The sequence below is a fragment of the Dromiciops gliroides genome, chromosome 3, assembly GCF_019393635.1.
Source record: "Dromiciops gliroides isolate mDroGli1 chromosome 3, mDroGli1.pri, whole genome shotgun sequence".
NCBI lineage: Eukaryota > Metazoa > Chordata > Mammalia > Microbiotheria > Microbiotheriidae > Dromiciops > Dromiciops gliroides.
The window spans coordinates 360,754,299-360,771,627 of record NC_057863.1 but is presented as its reverse complement, the minus strand read 5'-3'; positions in this window follow the sequence as shown (position 1 = coordinate 360,771,627).

The following is a 17,329-nucleotide window of genomic DNA, read 5'->3' as shown; positions in this document are numbered from 1 at the left end:
ACAGGGTAAATTGGAGGTAATATCTGAGGGAATTCACTAACATTGAGGGGGACTAGGAAAGGATTCTTGAAGAAAGCAGAACTCCAGCTAATATTTGAAAGAAGTCAGGAGGAGAGTACATCTAGGACAGTAGACATTTTTTTTTGACAGTAGACATTTAATAAATGTATAGTCTTCCTCCTCATTTGTGAGCCCAGTAACTAATAGTAGGTAAATAAGACAGTTAATGAAGAGATAAAAATTTAATTAAATAACTTTTCATTCCCAACAGGTGGAATTTATATACTAACTCTTAAAAATATTCCAAAAAGTAGAACATTAATGGGTGAGTTGTGTTCAAGTTGACCTAGAACCAGAACTTTTAAACATTTGATTCAGTAACTTCAAAAAGTAGATTTGTCTATGCCTCTTTCAACTTAATGTGTTTACACTACACATTAGCATAATTTAAAATGTGCACTTTCACATTAAAAAGTAAATTAAAAGGCTTTGCGATAAAATAATCAAACCTCTTTTGTTTTTGTTAAATTAGAAGTATCTTAAAAGACTAAAATTTGCAAAATCCCATTTGCATCTTTAATGATCAAGGAGGCAGCTCTTCCATGTATGTACCTGAAAAGGTCATTTTTTTCTTCTCCATAACAGTTGATAATGTTAATTAGTATCTAAAACATAGGAGAAATAAATTATTGTGGTTCCATTTACGTGAAAGCAGTTTCTTTTCTTTCTTATCTATCTACCATCTATTTATCATATACCTATCATCCATCCATCCATCTATCCCATCTATCTATCTATCTATCTATCGACTGCTTCTCCTTATCTTGCCCAGACTGGAAATGCTGTGAGCACTCATGGGCCCAATCCCAGTACTGATCAGCATAGAAGCTTGGATCTGCTCCATTTTTCTGACCTGACCTATTTGACCTTCTGTAGGTAGCCTGCTACACCATTTACCCCCAATATGCTCCTGGGGGCTCAACAGTTACCTAGTTTGAACACCTTGTACTTTAGTCCTGCTAATAATTAAGAATTACCAAGCTAAGCAACCACCAACTTCAGCCTCTCTAGTAGCAGGATTACCATAATTTGCCACAATGTCCAGCTTTGTTGTTAAGTCCTTTCAACAATGTCCAACTCTTTGTGACTCCATTCTGGTTTTCTTGGCAAAGATACTGGAGTGGTTTGCCATTTCCTTCTTGAGCTCATTTGACAGATGAGGAAACTGAGGCAAACAGGTTTAAATGACTTGCTCAGGGTCATATAGCTAGTAAGAGTCTGAGGCTGGATTTGAACTCAAGAAGATAGTCTTCCTGACTCCAGGCCTGGCACTCTTCACCACTGGCTGCCCCATACTATAGCCAGCACATCAAAGCAATTTCACAGTCACATCATCATTTATCAAAAGGGTCTGCTATAATATGCAGAGAAGGATCATGTCAAGTACTGTCTGCTCTGACTTAAGTTTTGGTGACAGATAGGTAGTACAGTGGATAAAGCACCGGCCCTGGATTCAGGAGTACCTGAGTTCAAATCTGGCCTCAGACACTTGACACTTACTAGCTGTGTGACGCTGGGCGAGTCAATTAACCCCCATTGCCCGGCCAAAAAAAAAAAAAGCATATGGATGTAGTATACATAGGGCAAAATGTACATCTTAAAAAAACAAAAAACAAAAAAGGGCAGCTAGGTGGCACAGTGGATAAAGCACCAACTCTGGAGTCAGGAGGACCTGAGTTCAAATCCAGCCTCAGACACTTGACACTCACTAGCTGTGTGACCCTGGACAAGTCACTTAACCCCAATTGCCTCACCAAAAAACCATAAAAAAAACCAAACCAAAAAAATGTACATTTCAATTGCTTCCTGGTATATCCCTTATGAGGGTCTCCCGACTGACAATTCTTTTATTTTTCATAAGGCTTTCAAAACTTATTAACATTTAGCTGTTGCTAAAATGTTGCCAGATATATTTGGGACTGTATTGTGAGACCATATCCCATTTTTCTTGCTGTATGAAGGACCAAAATGTGTGGCCCTAGAGAACCATCTAACTCCCTTTGCTGCATTCATGATTGTACAGAAGCTATGGTTGAACCTGCTGATCACAGAGGGGGTCCACATCAGATGATACATTTGGGATTAGTTATTATATTAGTTGTCCTCATAGAACTTCTCCTGCTGTGATGTTGGTTGTGTGTCAAATTCATGGAGTGTTAGTCATAGTCATGTTGGGAATCCATATTGAATCATTCCTGCTGCGTAAGTGATCTCCTTGTCTGACCATATCGAACTGCGCTGACGGGCTAAGTGATCGTGCTATGTATCCATATCTAGCTGGGCCTGCTGTGTTAGTGATCACATCATGTGTAATTGCAGGGCCACCCTGGGAATTTACTGCTATAGATCGGGAAACAGGGCAGGAGGGCAGCCAATAATTGTGCATGTTTCGGGTTGTTAGCTGTGCTATTGAGTGAGATCATCAACTCTTGTAATGGAAAACAAGTTTTTAGTTTTAAAATGGAAATGGAGTTGACATTCTTAATCCTGAACACATTTAGACCAATTTTTCTCTTGTTATCATCGCATATAGTGATAAACGATGTGTAGTAACAATAGGGTGAATATTTAAAAGGTGAAAAGGCTTGTATGTGCTAGACTAAAGGCCCATCCAGTATTGGCAAAAAGAAATAAGCAGAAAAGTTATATACCTATCCAAAGAGGATGCTTTTATTTCTTAATAAGTTAAACATCCTTCAGGGCTTAATTCAAGAAAAAAATTATTAACCTCAAGGAATAAGTATTTTGTCAAAGAGTATGGGTGAGCATTTGCCCCCTATGCTCTTGTCACTAATAACCAGCGGCATGTTGATAAATGTTTAACAACTGGCTCTTGGGATGAATATGGTGGAGGGGGGAAGTATATATAAGACAACTTTTAAAGTTTAATCTGAATAATTAACATTTTATCCATCACTTTCCTAAGCAATTTCTTAATCAAGCCCTGATCTGTAGCATTTACCAATTTCTGAGATGTGAGTGCTAACAATGAAAATTTGCCAGCTCTCACAAGACTGTATGAGCTGGCCTCAGCACACCCCTGCTTATATATCCAGAGAAGTTTCTCATCTTCCAGGACCCATAATGAATTACTGAAATCATGGATTCAAATTCTGTGTCTTAATAATTTCATCTGAAAGACAATAATGAATATAAAGGAAAAGAAGAATAAAACAAAATTATAGATTGTGACTACAGGGGAAGGAGAATGGTTTTTTAATTTGTACACTAAAATTATATATCCAAATGAGTGTTGTTGTTTCAAAGTATCAGAGAAGCACAGAATTTGAGAATTGATAAGGGACCTTAGTGGACATCTAGTCTAACTTTGGGTGGTTATATTCTTATTCTAATAATCATGCCATTACTAAAATTATTTCTAAAGCCACTCTTTCAGAAGTAACTGTCTCTTGAATATTGCTCTCCATATATTTCGGTGAGTGATGGAGTTATTGTTCAGTTGTTTCAGTAGTGTACAATTCTTTGTGACCCCATTTGGGGTTTTCTTGGCAAAGATTCTGGAGTGGTTTGCTATTTCCTTCTCCAGCTCATTTTACATATGAGGAAACTGGGGCAGAGTTAAGTGACTTGTCCAGAGTCACACAGCTAGTAAGTGTCTGAGGCTGGATTTGAACTTAGGAAGATAAGTCTTCCTGACTCCAGGCCTGGCACTCTATCCACAGCAACACTTAGCTGCCCCATGGACAGCCTTTTTCTACCCTGACATAATAGGGGTAAGGACTGACACTTTCCACATGGGCTCAACTAGTTGGGCTTCTACCAGGACCCATGACTACGTTTTCCTCTTGTGGGTGTTTCTTTCCTTTAAAATTAATCTTATAAGCATGACAGAGTCTGCAAAGATAGCAGTTGGTATTTTTCCTCTTCTTTGGAATCCAAACAGCAAGGGCAGATAGTCTGTGAAGTGGTAGGAGTGGCTCAGTACCAAAGGAAGTCAGCTTGAGAAGAAGGCCACTGGAAAAATCAAGCTTGGCTTTTTGATTGGCCAATACTAAGGAAGATGAACTATAACATGGCTAATGAGTAGTATTGGAAAAACTTTATTAAGTCCTGGTGAGATTTGAATATTAATCTCCCATCTGATGATCTAGTAAGTACCCCAGGTCTTCCTGAATCTAGGTCCTGAGCCTTTCTAAAATGTCAATCTGCTTCTCTAAGGAACTAATTCTCTTTAAATCATCATCACTGTGATTCTCTTATTCTTACCACTGCTTTCTGTGTAGGATTAAAGAGCTGGGAGAGACCTTGGAGGTCTTCATTTTAAAAATTAAAGAATGGAGTCACTGAGTCACACTTGTCTAGGGTATCATGCCTACTGTCTGAAATAGAATTTGAACCTGACTCCAAGTCCTGTGCCCTATCCAGTATATTACTCTGCCTCTCTTAGATACCAAATCTTATTTATTTAAGTCATTGTGTTAATGCATGCTGTGGTTTTCCTATATTTACCAATGCTTTCTGTGTAGGAATAAATGACCCAGGGGGAAAAAAGGAAGTAACTGTTATGAAAGTGAAAATGTTCATGTGTCTACAGGACTTTTGATATGTTTATATAAAATTATAAAATTTAGATCTGGAAGTTCTTATATAGAGATTATTTAGTCTAAACCCTTCATTTCACAGATGAGGGGACTCAGGCCCAGGGAGGTTGATTTGCTTAAGGCCACATAAAATACTGAGTAGCAGAGATGAGAGTCCTAACCAGATCAAGATAGGATCGTAGATTTAGAGCTGAAAGAAACTTAATGGTCATTTAGTTCAACTTCCTCATTATACAAAGAAGAAAAATGAGGCCCACATAGGTTAAGTTACTTGACCAATGTCATGCAGGTAGTAAGTGGTAGAGCTAGGATTTGAACCCAAGTTCTCTGACTCTAAATCCAATGCTCTTTCTACTAGAGAAACAAATCACAGTATACACACACACACACACACACACACACACATACACATGTTGTTGCTGTTTCAGTCATGTCTGACTCTTTGTGACCCCATTTGGGGTTTGTTGGTAAAGATACTGGAGTGGTTTGCCATTTCTATCTCCAGTTCATTTTACAGATGAGGAAACTGAGGCAAACAGGGTTAAGTGACTTGTTCAGGGTCACACAGCTAGCAAGTGTCTGGGGCCAAGTTTGAACTCAGGTCCTCTTGACTCCAGGCCACAGCACTCTATCCACTGCACCACCTAGCTGCCCCATATATATGTATATTTCTTGCAAAAATTCTTAGATGTGATATAGATCCTTACAATACTGTTGTAAAGGTTATTCTTTTATTTTTAACAGATAAAAATGAATGCAGCTCTTCCAAGGTTGCTCTTGGATGAAATTGTAACTTGTTCATTGATTTATTTATCATGTTGTAGTTATGAACAGAGCTACTGATGATGTTGGCTCAGATTGCAACTTTATTTCTTTCTAAAATAAAGAGGAAAAATGAAGAAAAGAAAGGAAAGGAAGTTGAAAAGAAGGTAGGAAAAGGAAGGAAGGAAGGGAGGGAAGAAAAGAAAGAAAGGGAGGGAAAGGGGAGAAGAGGGAGGGAGGGAAGAAAGAAGAGAGGGAGGAAGAAAATGAGGGAAGGAGAAAGAAAAGGAAAAAGGAGTGAGGGAAGAGAGTAGGAAATAAGGAAGGGAGAGAAGGAAGGAAGAAGGGGTGGGAGGAGGGAGGAAAGAAGGGGAAAGGAGGGAATAAAGAAGGAAGGAAGGAAAGGAGAGGAGAAAGGAAAAAAGAGAAAGAAAAATTTCTTCCTCATTTAGACTAACAGGTTGTTGAATTATATCCTTAGAAAAATACATATAAATCATCTAAATATATTTTATAACCAAAGTATAAACTATCTGACTTTTATAAAAAAAGTTAAATTCCAATTAAGTATTTCATACTTACATGTTTTCATGTTTAATAGATTTATAATGTCCACCTATTGAAGTATCTAATGTTAGCTCTTTAGTGGGGTTCCTACAATAATGACAATTTGAATAATAGTTTAAACATCAAGCCTTAGTAACTGGCAAGAGCAAAGAAGGATAGTTTAATGAGGTGATAATGAGGGAGGAAAATGCCCTGGTCTGTTTCAGCTTGGCTTATACTTATATGCTTTAAATGGACCTCAGGATACAGTAGAAACCCCAGATTTTATTCTGTGTGCTTTCTATATAGTTCCAGGTGGTGTGATCTAATGTATGGAAACAACAACAATAATAATTCTTCAAAATGGGTTTTTTAATGTGCTTTCTTTGGTTAGATTCACATACACAATGTAGATGAAGTTTAAAACTAGGGAAGCATTTTACACATGGATTGAGGCAAGTTATTTAAAGGCTAGTCCACCCCAGTGGAATGGGCTTGTGTTTACAATCTTGCTGAAGAGGAAGTAGAAAACAGCACTAAGAAGGCCCAGCCTGACCTTTAAGAAGCAAATTGACAGACTGTGACACGGGGTGGCCATCAAACTCTAGCCTGAGCTAAAGTTCCTCAAAGCCATTGTATAAAATTTCAATGGAGTTGTGAGCCTTGGACTTGTTAGTGATGGCAACGACCTTTCTCACTCTTCATTCTACAAACTTCTCTGCAGCTTTTGTCACTGTCAATCGTGTTGTTCTGGACTCTCCTCCCTAGGCTTCCATGGCACTATTCTCTCTTGGTTCTCCTTTTACCTGTCTGGCCATTTCTTCTCAATCTCCTTTACTGTTTGTAGGAAGGAGGGAGGGAGCCATGGACAAGGAGTGGTCGAAGGTAAGAGAAAAAGTAAAGGATTCAATTTGATTCAATCATCAAGGGAATCAAGATCCTAGAGAAGATGGGAGAAGATGGGATCAAGAGCACAGAGTTAATCTTAGCAAGTGTAACACAGATAACTCTGGCCCCTACTGCCTGACGGCCAGGTATGTTACTTTTCACTCTACCCTTTGGGTTCCCTGGTATCCTTAAGGAGTTTCGGGAGGTCTAGTCTCTCTGCCAAGGACTCCAGCCCCTATTGATGGTGTGCCTTTAATTATTATTATTATTTTTTTGGGGGGTGGGTGGGGCAATGGGGGTTAAGTGACTTGCCCAGGGTCACACAGCTAGCAAGTGTCAAGTGTCTGAGGCCGGATTTGAACTCAGGTCCTTCTGAATCCAGGGCCGGTGCTCTATCCACTGTGCCACCTAGCTGCCCCTGTGTGCCTTTAATTATAAATGTGTGTGTGTGTGTGTGTCCCCTGTACACCAGTTTGATTAGCCGTGAACTGTCAGATTAGCATTTATACAGAAATATTTACTTCAGAAAGGGTGGACATGTTTCTTGTACCCTAGTTCCATTGACCATGAACAGTCAGATTAGTTTTTGCACAGAAAACTTTACTTCACAAGGTATAAACACAAATACACAAATTTATTTCCTCAACACATGGGAGACATAATCCTTCCCCTGTACCATTTCAGGCTCTGGGGAGGGGAAGGGGATTAGGTTCTTATCTTATTTTAGTTCCTATAGAGCATAGTCTACTTCTAAGTCCAAAACCCCAAACAGACTTGAGTTCTAGGTATGATGACTTCTTAGGACTTCCATGCCAGGTTGACTGGCTGTACCACCCTGCCTGCAATCCTGGCTCCAGGATCTCCATGGCTTGAACTCCTGGGTCCTGCGGAGATCATCTGTGGTCTCTGAAGCTTAGGAGGATAAACAATCCAGAACAGAAACAACATTTGACTGCCCATTTCTTGGAGCTGAAGTAAAAGAGGGAGAGCGAGGGAAGGCGCTCTTTCCCTCTCAACAGTCATGCACTCACACTTGGTGTAGGAGATAGGAGCTGCTGAAAATAATGCTGCCAAAAAGGGAGTGGGGTCATGATTGTCTCAGTCTCACAGGTTTTAATGATGCAGACAGCCAATAAAAGAAGGTTACCTCTTCAAATGGGGCAAGGGATGCAGAACCCCCATTTGAACTCTAGTTCCATTTAACTATTATATATATATACACACATATAGGTGTGTATGTATATATGTGTCTGTATACACACACACATGTTTATATAGGCATCTATCATTTAGGTGTATATGTGTGCACACATATGTGTATGTGTCTGTACACACATATATGTATATACACACATACATACATTTCCCCTAAATACTTCTGAGGCATACTAGACCACCTCTGTTGAGGTGACTCTGGTGGAGTAGACTCAAAACTTAGCTCAATTCCTACATAGTATTGGCCCCACCAAGTTTCCACCCAAAGGCAGCATGGCTGCTAGATGAGTCTTCCTTTCAGTTTTTGCTGGCCCACATCTAAGTCATCATTGGTGCTTGGCTGAGTGCAATCCTAGTCCTAGCACTTAGGCTCCAGAGTGCCAGGAGGTGGGTGCTGATAACCTTTCAAACTCACCAGCTTGTGAACCTCTTTCCCCTTCACTTAGAACAGAAAAAGGACAAATTTTAAAAAAGGACCAACGGGCAGCTAGGTGGCGCAGTGGATAAAGCACCGGCCCTGGATTCAGGAGTACCTGAGTTCAAATCCGGCCTCAGACACTTGACACTTACTAGCTGTGTAACCCTGGGCAAGTCACTTAACCCTCATTGCCCCGACCAAAAAAAAAAAAAAAAAAGGACCAAGATCTGTTTCTTTTGGACCATATGGCCTGCGAAGAGACAAAGGCCCTAAGACTGTGCCCCTTACTATGTGGTCTCTCTCCAGATGCTATGAGCAAAAGAGTCATCAAGCTCATGAAGCAAAGAGATAATCAAAGCTGACTCACTTTTGCCATCGCTTGAAAAAGGCTCCTCCCAAACACACAGTTAGCCAACTGCAACCAGCTGCAGAATGTCCACATGTATACCATAGTCTCACCGCACATCAGCATGATTCTCCTAGAAACCATCTCCTCATTGTCTTTTTTTTTTCAGCCCAAATATATTTATTGCAGCTTCTACTGCTGTTCCTCTTTGGCCCTTTGGGATGAAGCAAAACAAGCGTAGCCCTTTTTCCACCTGACAGTCCTTTAATCAATAAAGACAACATGCTGCCTCTGGACTTACAATTCCTTCAAGTGGTCCTTATATGGTGTAGCATTTAGTGCTCACACCATTCTTCCCTCTTCTTATGGATGCCCTTCATTTATCTCTATGCCCTCCTAAGATGTGGTGCTCAGAGTTGAACAGAATTTTCCAGGTGTGTTCTCATCATGGCCAAGTGCAACAGGAACATCACCTCCCTTCTAGAGGGTGCTATACTTTCCTTGATGAAGCCCAAGGTCACAGTAGTTAAGTGACTTACTGATAGTCACACAGATAGTAAGTAGGCTTCAGAGTCAGGATTCTAAGTCAAAGGGTCCTCTCCACAATGGCATGCTGTCACAAAAGGACTTGACTGGATTGGCAAGGCACTCCTCATTGTCTTCTACATAAAGGGGTTGCATTAGTTGAGCAAGTTAATGCGATCTGAGCATACACCTGACTACTGTTACAAAGGGACTGAGGACAAAGTGCTCCAAGAAATATGAGGAGGGAGAGATCTGGGGGATATGGGAAAGGTTCATGGAAGAAGTGGCACCTTAAGCTGTCTTCCATGCAGGGACATTTCAGGTATGGAGTACAGGTTGAATGAATCAATCAATGAATAAACAAGCATTTATGTATGCCAAGCACTGTACTAGGTGCTAGGGATATACCTTCAAAGAAGGAAATAATTCCTTCTCATAGGAGCTTACATTTTTAATGGGAGAGACAATAAGTACATATACAAACATAATAATAAATATAAACTGTAATGTAATTATTGATGTAAATGTGTTCAGTGTAAATAAAAAGTGAATAAATACAAATGCATACATAGTTGCAAAAAAAAGTTTGGAGTAGTTGTAGGAATCAGGAAAGGTTTTATGCAGAAAATGAATGCACAGAAGGAGAATCAGAGGGTTGTTGATTTATAGCTGAAAGGGACCTTAGAGACTATCTTATCCACTCCTTTCATTTTACAGATGAAGAAACTGAGATCTACAGACATTAAATGACTTGACCCAGTTCACATAGGTACTAAATAGCAGATCCTGGATTTTAGACCCAGTTTGTTTGACACCAAATCCTGCCTTCTTTCTACTTCATCATGTTGCTGGGAAGTCAAGAAGAGAACAAAAAAGAACTAATAGTCCTAACTAGTTGGTATATAGAATATATGATGAGGAACAGCGTGAAATAGGTCTGGAAAGGGAGGGTGGTTAGAATTAACTAGTCAAGAACCTGAAATGCCAGAAAACAGGCCGATCATATAGCAGCTAAAGCCAACTCCCTCCCTCCCTCCCTCTCCCCTTCTCCTCTCTCCTCTTTCTCTCCTTCCTTCCTTTCTCTCTCTCTCTCTCTCTCTCTCTCTCTCTCTCTCTCTCTCTCTCTCTCTCTCTCTCTCTTTCTCCTTTCTCTCTCTCCCACCCACATTTCCATCCATCCATCTACATATCATATAATATAATACATGTACATATATACACTTTATACACATACACCACATACACACACACACACACACATATATGAAGGGCAGCTAAGGTGGCACAGTTCAGGCAAAGGCCTGGAATAAAGAAGACCTGAGTTCAAATTTGGCCTTGGAGAAGTCACTTAACCCTGCTTGCCTCAGTTTCCTGCTCTGTAAAATGAGCTGGAGAAGGAAATGGCAAACTACCCTAGTATCTTTGCCAAGAAAACTCAAAATGGGGTCATGAAGAGTCTGACATGACTGAACAGGTTTTTTAAAAAGTACATGTTATATATATGTGTGTATTTATATATACGTTTACAAATGCCTACATGTATGTGTATAAATGTTCTCTGTAGATATTAGCTTTAGTTGCTATCTGATAAACCTACTTTTTTCTCTCTCTCTTCTTTTTATACACACATATACACATATGTTCACTCACTTCATAAATTCCTTCCATTTATTGAACAAAACTTTTGAAAACACCAGGCTAAGCAATATGAGTGATACAAAGATGAATAAGACACAGGCCCAATCCTCCAGGAGCTTATCTCTAACTGGGACTGGGGAGATGGGATGGATGCAAATTATGATAATTCAAGGTAGAATATATGTGTCCTAAGAAAACGGTTTCATTTGTTCAGGGAAGAGATGGATTAGTTCTGACTCGAAGAATCAGGAAAGACTTGGTGGCTGAGGTGGTGTTTGAGCTAGGCCTTGAGAGGTGATTAATTTGGATGGGCAATAATGAAAGGAAGGACATTCTACATGAAGTGGGAAAGCATGGGGCACAAGGAAAGGTTAACTTATGGCACCCCCCCCTCCCTTTGTTCCAGTCTCATGTGAGCATATGAATACCAACACCATCAGCAACACCACTGAATAGCTCGAACATCCATGTACAGCTTGTTTATGAATAGACTTTAATCAGTGTGTTTAGTCAGAAGCCAATGTTTTCCCATTCTTCTAGCCAAAAGGTGTCTTTGAAATCTAACTAACTTGGCAAACTATTCTAATTTATAGCCCAAATTGTCCCTTTCTTTGTGCCTCACAAACAGTGTTTGGAAGTTCAAGGAAGGTGACTCAGAGGTTTAGGAAACCCATAATCCTAGAACTTTATCTTGGGAAACAGACCATTTATTACTTGTGGGGGGATGCAAACTGTTGTTAAAGGGTTAAGTTCCTCGAGGGTGGATGCTGACAGCTGTTTTTAGTCCTATTCTCACAGCTTGCTTTATTTACAAATCTATGTTCGTAATCACCTACTTCTTTTCTTGAGAGAGGAAATGAAAAATAGGCTATTTGTGTGTATATGTATGTATACTTATAACATATATATGTGTACATATACAACATATAATGGTACATATTGCATATGCATACACGTAACTATATGGAGCAGCAGATTAAGTAGGCTTCAGCTCTGCACCTGTTTCAGCGCCAAGATGGGGGAGAAAGCAACCAGGAGTATTGGCAAAAAGTCAACATGGACTGAGTTTCTTCCTAAGGGAACAGAGAGACCACCATTGAAGTTGGCAAATTACCAGCCCTTCCCAAAGATACTTGAAGAAAACAGGATATAGAGTGGGAGTAGATGTGAGAGGGAGGTTGGATGGGATCAGGATAGGGGAAAAAAAGTTGGAGGAGATCTGAACCAGTAGCAGACTTCATACTGTCATTCTGTAAGCCGAAGTAACTTTTCTCCAATTCTCTTCTACAAGATGGTCTGACAGGCACAGATATACATGTATAGCAAATACAAGGATGGCTTTAGTGGTGTGATGGATGGTAAGGTGTCTTATCTGGGCCAGTCCCAACTGGAGAGTGATGGATGGATTCCAAGTGTTTTCCTTAAGAATCACATTTCTCAAAGTTCTAGCAGAGGAGGTAGTCTTTTGAAATGGTTCTTTTTTTTTTTAATACATGCTCTTTTGTTTCAAATAGACTTGCTAATTTAAATTGTGTATTTCATTCTTGTACATACATCCCCAAAGTCTAGCACAGCGCCTGTTACCTAAGGGGTACTTCATAAACACCTTGTTGATTGATTATTTCCCCCTTTTTAAACTCAGCTTCTGTTTATTTCTAAATGCCACATCATTTTTTCTGATCTGCTGAAAAGGATGAGACCTTCCCCCCCTTTTTTTTCTTTTGGGTAGCACTTGGATTTCTCTTTATTTATACAGAGTCCTGGTAGCTCAAGTAGGCTGGTGCTCCAGGACACTGTGGTACATAATGTGGGAAGGGGACAGCAGGCAGGGTTGTGGTCTCAAAGGGAAAGCTCAGTCTTGGAGTGGCGGCCAGGAGAACCTTCCTTGATTGTTGTTTAGTTATGTCCAACTCTTCATGACCTCATTTGGGGTGTTCTTGGCAGGGATGCTGGAGTGGTTTGCTATTTCCTTCTCTAGCTCATTTTACAGATGAAGAAACTGAGGCAAAAAGAGTTGTGACTCTTCCAGGGTCACACAGCTAGTGAGTGTCTGAGATCAAATTTGAATGCAGGTCTTCCTGACTACAGGTCCAGCCCTCTATCCAGTGGGCCACCTAGCTGCCCTCCTTGCAATCTGTATACCAGGAATGGCAGTCATTGGATCAGGATTTGGAAGGCACCTTAGATATCAATTTAGTCCAACTTCCTCTCTTTACAGACAAGGAAAGTGAAGGCTAGGGAAAATGAAATTATTTCATTGAAGAAAAACTAATTTTGATTCTACATCCAGGGATGGAGTCCTGCATTTAGAGTTACAGAGACCCGAAATCCAATTCTGCTTCTATTGCTTCCTTTATTGCCAGGGGCAAATCATGGCCTTTCAGAGCCTTACTTTCCTCATCTGTAAAGTGGGGATAATAATACCTGAAATATTTTCTTCCTAGGTTTTTTGAGCCTCAAATGGGACCATGTATTTAAAGTGATTTGCTAATTTTTAAGTGCCAATAGGTTACAGTTCTTATCATTGTTATTATCACTTATCTTACAGTCAACCCAAATTCTTAAATGAAAAATTTGAACCTAAAGCCTAGATGTATAGAGTTTTCTTGCTATTTGGATACAGAAATTCTTCCAATCATAGTTGCCTCTCATATTCACCAGCTCATTTATTTAAGTAAAATATTCCTGGTGTGAACATATATAATCGTCTGAGTGAGCTGTTGCAATTTGTTTCATGAATGAAGGGAATGGGGTGAGGGGTAGGAGGGAGGGAGGAAGAGATTTTGGGATAAGGAGAGGATCCAGTAAACTATGATGTGAACTCTAGAGAGGCATTTTAACAGTCTGTATTACCCGTTTTTTTTTTTTCTGTTTTGTTTGGTTGTTTGATAAAGAAAATGTGGAGCATTCCTGAATGCTTAATTTTGGAGGTTTTCTGCATCCTTTATGGAGCTGGAAAAGCAATTGTCAGCTTATACACAAGGTGGCACCCTGTGATACCAGCCAGGTTGAGAGAAGAGATGAGAGAAGAGACTGAACCACATTCTTGATTTACCACCTTGGATTCTAACTGTGCAAAAACCAGAAAAATGAATCAGACAATGCCCTCAACACTTATGAATGGAATCTCTCTTCAGGAGTCCTGGGGTTGAGAGCAGCTACAGTACAGGATGTAGGGAGCTGGGAAATTATTCTGATTTGATTACAATATGGAAAGCAAACACTATGTCCAGATTTCTCATCGATAAGAACTGAGCTCCATTGATAATATGATCTTTCCAGTAAAACTGGGGAGTGGGGGTTGGGGAATGTAGGGAGGTCAGGAGGCAGGAAGGAAATCCACATACCAACTTAATTAACTTTAAATTGGGTTGTTGAAACAGAGAGCCAATTTGAAAGAATGTGACATTTACAAAACTCTTAAATAGTTGAATAGTAACTATGACTATTTGTTTTTCTCAACCAGATTGTTTGCTTTTAAAAGTTATTTGTCAATTATTTAGAAAAAGCCTGTTCTGATGACAGGAGTGGGAAATGGGGCAGGGAGGTTTACTCTGGCTTTCACAAAAACCTGGCTGTTTGATCTTGAATACTCAATTTGTGTGACTCACTTTCCTTGTTTTTCACCCTAAGGAATTACACATATACAGTTGTCTTATTTTTAATATTGCTTTAAAACCCAATTCAGATTCCCTGCTCTTTCTTCATATTACATTTCTTGGGTTAAATGTATGCAGTTCATTGTGGGTCAAGAGAAAAACATATTTGAACAGATCAGGAAGAATGTGTTGTAATTATTCAAACCTTTCAAAACTCTTTTTGATAGAGAAGTTTTTCTCAGTAAGATGACCTTTCTCAGAGGTCGAGACCATAATCTTATGCTCTTTATGGCAGAAAGAACAATCATGAAATTCAGCAAATATGTTAGTAAGAAGGCTGTTTAATAAGAAATAATATTCATGTACAAATGAAAGACTTCCCAGACACCAAGAGTCAAATACTAGTTTGAGCAATAAAATGGAAGTCAAAAAAACACAAAACTGCCTTATGATAAATGTATATTGTGTCATTTTTCTTCAAACTCTTTATTCCTAATTCTATAATAACTGCCTCATCTGGCAAAAGTAAGAGACTTGAGTGAGAAACATATGTGGACAAAGTTTTAATGATCATTTACAGAGCGCTTTGAATTCATTGGCTCGTTTGGGCTTTACAATAAAGTAGGTACTAAAAGTCTTATTACCCCTATTCTATAGATGAAGGAACAGAGGTACAGAAGGCTTAAATACTTTACTTGCAATAGTAGCTTAGGAAGTTTTCAGGAGCAGGATTCAAATCTAGAGCTTCCAGTCTTCAAGTCCAGCACCTCTTATTCACAATGGCACAGAACTTCTCAGAGTTAATAAGAAAGAAAAAATTCTGTCCTCATTACTATATGCCAGGGTTTAATATGATTTATTGTAATACGTTGTCTTGTTTCCCCAAATTCCTATTAGCCCATAAATGTTGGGCTGGGGAACTAGAATGTTGTGTGTCATTACAGAAACATTCATGCACAATGAAGTTCAATTCTGGTAAGAGACCAGTGGAGTAGGAAGTGCTCTGCTTCTCCCTTTATCTGCCTCTATCACTGAATCCCACATGGAATAGATACTAGATCTAAATCTAGCCTCTAGGCTATGGGTTATGAATCTTTACTGGAATCATTTGGGGTTTAGGTTAGAAGCTTTATAACCTGGAATGCTCAACAATCTGGTGCATTTTTCTTAAGAAGGTGAATAATAAGGAAGGGAAGAGGAAGTGGTGGGGGAAGGGAAAGAGAGCAGGGGAAAGGTGGCCAGAGCTACTAGTGAAGCACCAGACTACTTGTACTTGAAAAATTTCTGGGGACCCAGGGAAAAATCCTAGTAGCCCACTTACTGCATTTTCTTTCCCTGTATTACCCTTACTTTTTTCATATTCACTTCTGTGTTGAAACTTCAACTTCGTGGTTTTTTCTTTATGTCTTCCTTTGTGCACTCTTGGGATTCCTTCAGAGAGTAGTGTTCACAGTCAAACATGCTACCAGCTTAAGTTCTTGTTCGAACATTTCCATTGTTTTATTAAAAACATCTCCAAGGAAAAATGTTTAGGATTTTAGATTTGGAAAAGACCCACTACTACATTAGAGATCAGCTAGTCCAATCTCCTCATTTTATTGATGAAGAAATGGAGGTTTAGGGAGTTTGTGAACCAAGTTGAAGTCAAGTTGATGAAACCAAGATTCAAATCTGGCTCTTTTGTCTCCAGAATCCAGTGTTCTTCTCATTACATCATGACTTAATGATAATTGACATTTATACAGGGTGTCTTTGAAATCTTAGTGCATTTTTATGCTTTAAATGCTTTTAAAACTGCACACAGACTTTTGGGACATTTGATATAACGTCGTTAAGGCTCTCAAAACCTTTTAAATGCCTTATTTTCTTTCATTCTCACAATGAAGTTGATACAAGGGGTATTATTAGCCACATTTCACTGATGAGGCAACCAAAGATCAGAGCATTTAAGTGACTTGCTTATGGTCATACAGAGAGTGTCAGAGACAGGATTGAACCCATTTCTTTTCTGGCTACAAGACGAATGCTTCAACTCAACACACCGCTTTAAATAGTGCTAGAAATTGGCTTGATTAATTTAGACTCTACCCTCCTCAAATAAAATCCCACATTCTTTGGAAAGTCTTTTCTGATTCTCTTCATGCTAATGCCTTCTCTCTATTGCTTTTCTCTAGTTTATCTTGTACACAGTTTGTACATAGTTGTCTTGCATGCCATCTCCCTTATTAGATTGAGATCCCTGACAGCAAGGACTGATTTTGTCTTTCTTTATATCTCTATCATTTACCACAATATCTGGCACGCAGCAGGTGCTTACTACATGTTTGTGAACTGGAAATCTTTATAGACATTTGTTTAAAAAAAATCTTGGAGTCATACAGAAATGACTGTAGAGTTTCACTTTTCACCATCATACCTTGAGGAACCCAGTCCTTTCTTATGCCTTTGTTCCTTACTTCCTTGATTAACTATTAAGGCTTGATAATACTTGTCACCTAATTTCCTAGGAATTTTGTTAGGATTATGTACTTTAAAGATTAATCAAGACACCTAGTCAAAGGAAGTGCTAAGTATACTTGTCATCAAGATAGAGCTCAAATCATACTCTTGTAAGCTTTTCTTGATCACCTCAGCCTAAGGTGACCTCTCTCTCTTATTAACTGAACAATTATTTTCTGAACAGTTAATTTGCTATGTAATAATTTGCTTCATTTTGACATCTCCCTCTTTGCTGCATTGTACTTGTGAAACCTGGGTCCTTAACCTGTTT